We start from the raw sequence: 5,409 nt of genomic DNA on the forward strand, positions 1-5,409 counted from the left end.
CATATCACTGACAACCAAAAATTCTTCGAATGAAAGGTCTCACACTACAATGATTGGAGTCAAACAAGAGCTGCCCAATAGAGTTAAAACCTAACCTTGTAAAATTATTTAGTTTCCGCCATATGCAACTTTACATATTGGCTTACTAGTTAGCTAATGTTAGTGAGAACTCCTAAAAAGCACAAAGCAAGCAACATTCGAGCATCGAGTAATCAGAACCAAGCATAACCTAATCAAGGCATCATATCACTGACTGATCAGTACTGGTCTACATGCTCATACAATAAGCATACAAAAGCACCTCTCCTAGAATTCTATCATGCAAACACTGAGCATATCATTAGCCCTAACTAGCATGCGATTCACAGATTCACAAATCAAATCATATTAGATAACATGTATGAGTATTTTGGGAAAACTTACTTGAGCTCGGTCGATTGCATCCACCACACCCTTACTTGTGTTAGTAAACCTTTTTCTGTAAAAATATTTCCCTTTTTTTTTGAATTTTTTTAACAAATCCTCAGTTTGAGTTCAAACACACCCGAGAGTATGTCCGAATCCCTCAAACTAAGGCTCTGATATCAATTTGTAACGTCTCAAAAATAATACCCAAAAATATCATTTTTAAAATTAGTAAAATGGTAATCCAAAACATTGTCATACAGCCAAGATGAAGTGAGGTGGTGTGTGCTCTGCAATCATCCCAGACTCTTACAATTTGAACCAAAAGTACCTGAAATATAAACCGAAAACCGTAAGTACAAATATTAATGAATTCCCCAAAATACCATATAACATACGTAATAAACACATATTGGGCCTCTGCCCTTAATTGGGCCCCGCCCAACATCGATCTGGTGTCAAATAGGTGTAGAGGCATTAACATTCACGGACTTATATGGAGGATCGCCCAAATATGACCATCTTACGATTAATAATAATATCTTGTTTTTCAAGGTTCAACTTCCCGCCCGCCCAAACAAAATTTAGTTGTTTATATGTTCGTCTATGCTTTTGATCAGTTTGGTGTCTTTAAATCGGTTCTCGAAACCTTTAAATGCAAAGGCTTATAAACAATTTGCCACCGTATCATACTTGTCTAGGCATGAATTGTGGGTTGATGCACCATCAAAACGAAACATAAACTAGCCTAAAACGGACACTTAGACAAAATAAAATAATTGAAAATTAAATATGGAATTTGCCAGTGAATATTATAAGAATAAGACACCATACCGTGAAAACAATTTTCTAATCAATGACGTCCATTCTAACTTTTTCATTTCTTCTAACAAAACTTTTGCCAAGTCTTCGAATTAAAGTCCTCCATATCATTAGCCTAATATTAAATATCATAGCTTTAATCAACCTCAACAGTCTGCATGCATGCCGTGGTTCAAACTATATGAGAAAAAAAAACTGGAAGCACATATCTTTCCTTGACTTTTATTCCTTCGTTGACTTTTGACTCAGATGGTATTATTGACATCTTCAGAACTTGTAATTATAAAAGTAATAGCTCGTCCTTAACAAGAAGCACATATCTGAATTACGTATTCCTGAACATTCAACAAAAAGTTAAACAACGTACATTACCTGAAAACAATTTCATATTATCTATGCGGCAGTTTTCTTTTTGAATCGCGGAATCGATATATTATAACGAAATCAACTGCATCTTAGATTCTATTTGACTATTCCATTAGAAAACAGATTGCCAGGTCATATTTTACTATTTCAGCTCAATATGCTTAGATCAGCAATTAAGGATGTTGACTAAAGAATGCTGTTTTTGTGGATGCTTATTGAGTTATTTCAATTTAGCTTTACAAACACATACATACATACATACATAAATGCATGCATACATACATATATAACTTAAGTTTAGGATAACATAATTTGCTTTTAACACGTACGCCACTTATGATCTTATTAATGAATTTCATTTAATTAAAACCTTTTTAGAATTCAAATCACCAAGGTCCTTCTAGGGTCGGTTTTTCTAACTCCATTTGAGTTCTCATTAAATATTAATTATAACCCGATATGAAGTCATCATCCTCTCTATTCTTTATAAATTAATAAGAAAATGCCATATATAGATCTGAGTCACCAAATTATCGTATATTTTGTAATTAGTGTTTTCATTATTTCCTCCGTTGACTTTTGATTCAAAGGGTATTATTGAAATTTTCGAACTTGTAATTACTTATGAATGGTCGTCGTTAACAGGAAGCACATATCTTAAACACTTTTGAAAATTAAATGAGTATATTTGACGAGATTAATACCTAAAAAACTTTACTATCCAGACCGCAATTTTCTTGTTGAAAACATGAAATGGAATCTACGTTAACTAATCAAGTGTATCATCATAGATATATAGAGAGCGGAATTGACTATTCCATTAGGAATCAGAATGTGAGGTCGCAATTTACCATTTCAACTCAATGTGTTTAGGTCAGCATTGACTAAAGAATTTTGTTTTGTGAATCGTTATGTGAATTTAGTTTAAACACACAGACACACAGACACACACAACATATAGTATAATGTAAAATTAAGGATAATTTATTTAGCTTTTAATTAGTTTGAAGACGCCACTTACGATCATAATCAATTTCCATTTAAAACCTTTTGATAAATTCTAATCAGCAAGCTGCTTCTAGGTTTTTTCTAACCCCATTTGAATTCACCATTTTTATATCCCGTTTTTGAAGTCAACTGTATGCCCTATATATAGTGTTTATAAATAAGACACTGGCATCGATATTCAAACCAATCAAATTAAGATGAAGAAGTACTCTCAAATACGCTCCTGTGTCTTCCTTCTGGTTCTTTGTCTTTCCTTTTCTAACTCATGGGCAAACTTATCTTCCCTTGTTGATGTTACACCAGGTACGGAAAATTTCATAAGTTGCATACAGCCCAAATCCAACAATGTCACCTCCTTCTCTCAGCAGCTCATTATCACACCTGTCAATGCTTCTTTCATTCCCATTTGGCAAGTCGCAGTGCAAAACACTAGGTTCCTTAAACCCTCGACTCCTAAACCATCAATCATCGTGACACCTGTGGATGAAACACTTGTCCAAAAGGCTCTATTCTGCGCAAAGAAACATGGGTACGAGATGAGGATCAGGAGTGGGGGCCATGACTATGAAGGCCTATCATACACTGCTGATGTTCCCTTTGTTATGCTTGATTTCACCAACATGAGGTCTATAGACGTGGACGTAGCTAACAGGAGCGCATGGGTCCAGCCAGGTGCTGTGCTTGGTGAACTCTATTACAGTATTTCTCAGAAGACCGACACCTTGTATTTCCCGGCAGGTGTTTGCCCCACGGTGGGTGTTGGCGGGTACATGGGCGGTGGTGGCTACGGAAACCTACTGAGGAAATATGGTACTGCTGCTGATAATGTTGTGGACGTTCGCTTTATGGATGTCAATGGAAATATTCTTGACAGGAAGTCCATGGGTAAGGATTTGTTTTGGGCAATACGAGGAGGTGGTGCTTCCAGTTTTGGAATCGTTCTCGCATGGAAGCTCAGGTTGGTTCCGGTTCCAGAAAAAGTAACTGTATTCATACTGAATAAAACTTTGGAAGAAGGGGCAACCAAAATTTTCCATAAATATCAATACGTTGCGCCAACTATTGATAGAAATCTACACATAAGAACTCAGGTGTTTGCCGAATATATTGGCAACACCACCAAGAAAACCATACGGATTATGTTCGAAGGAATTTATCAGGGCACAAGGGACACATTGCTTCCGTTGCTGGACGAAAAATTTCCTGAGCTCGGTGTTAGACGAGAGATTTGTGAAGAAATTAGAAGCATCCAATCGACCGTTGTGTTTTGGGGCCTGCCAAGCTCCACCCCAATTGAGATCCTCACGAACCGGTCTGCTATAGCCAAGCTGAACAATAAAAGCAAATCAGACTATGTCCGGACACCAATTCCCATACGCGGTCTAAGAAAGATATGGAGAAAGCTCATGCAAAACGACGGATCGGCACTTCTCATGATCAATCCTTTTGGCGGAAGGATGGCTGATTACTCAGAGTCAGCAATTCCATATCCTCATAGAGCTGGGGTGTTGTTACAGATTCTCAAGACTGTTAATTTTAACGGTCAAACTTCAGACACGACCCCTACATCGCTCAAGAGAATAATGTGGCTTCGAAGCTTGGACGAGTTACTGACGCCTTATGTCTCAAAGAACCCAAGAGAAGCATATTCCAACTACAATGATCTAGATTTGGGTGTTGGAAGTTCTAATTATGAAGAAGCCAGTCTTTGGGGTGAGAGGTACTGGAAAAGGGACAATTTTCAGAAGTTGATTCGAATCAAGGCCAAAGTTGATCCGGATAATTTCTTCCGGCGTCCACAAAGTATCCCTGTTTTCTAACACCTCTCTCTCTCTACACGCGGCACCTTTTTCTTGAGAAAGGCTCAAAATTAGGGTCTTACTTCTTTTGTTTTTTTTAATAAACTACCAATAAGTCTAACGTACTCATAATATCGCTCTGTTTTAAAAGAATATCTAAAATTAATTGTTAAATGATTGTAATTTTTATATGAATTGGTTATGATTTATTCTAATCGATGCATTGTTTGGTTATTATATTTCTTGGTTATACTTTGTGTTGATGAATAAATTTGATATAATTAATTCTTAAGACGTCTTCGATAATTTCTAATTTTGGCTTGGGTTTAAGTTGGATGATGGAAACTATCCTGTGTTGGAACTCGTATGGTTGATAAAAACTTATTGTATAAGTACTTGTTGGTGTAATTGTATATTGTATGGAATATATCATAAGGGAACTACATATATGTAATGTTATATGAGGGGTCAAGAAATGACGAATATTAGTGTAGTTCTTTGTCCGGTCGCAATACCTTGTTGCTAGCCGCTCCAAGTACAACAACATACTCAAACCTTGTTTCTTGAAGCTCCAAGTACAATTACATACTCAAGAACTTGGGGTTAAGAATGGGGATGAATAGTTATACGGTATATGACCATTTGTTGGCAGCGTTGTGAATGTCACACGTTGGTCGTTATGCAGATGCCCGACTGTGTATTTTTGTCAGGACCCTTGAACAATGGATACAACGGATGATCTTTGTTGTGTCTTTCAGTATTGCATTTCATAATATCTATATTGTATTATAAAATGTAAGTAGATTGCTATTGTTTGAAATTTTCCCAAGAAAACAGACTGTATATTAAATATGGACATGAAAGTAGGTTCTTATTGTTTTCACTTTCCTTGACCACTTGTTTAAACTGATTGTTAATAACAATGTTGTTGATCATAAATATTTTGAGGCTTGGTATTATCATTCATTGTTACTAAGTAGTAGTTAACCGCTATACCAAATCATGTCAC

General features: G+C 36.2%; 1 pseudogene; it reads left to right on the forward strand.

Moving 5' to 3' along the window:
- The first annotated feature begins 2,798 nt into the window (after window positions 1-2,798).
- Window positions 2,799-4,534, forward strand: LOC145068417 (tetrahydroberberine oxidase pseudogene; annotated as a pseudogene).
- The last annotated feature ends 875 nt before the right edge of the window (window positions 4,535-5,409 follow it).

This window comes from Lactuca serriola, chromosome 1 (genome assembly GCF_051521515.1).
Source record: "Lactuca serriola cultivar US96UC23 chromosome 1, Lser_US96UC23_V15, whole genome shotgun sequence".
Taxonomy (NCBI): Eukaryota; Viridiplantae; Streptophyta; class Magnoliopsida; order Asterales; family Asteraceae; genus Lactuca; species Lactuca serriola.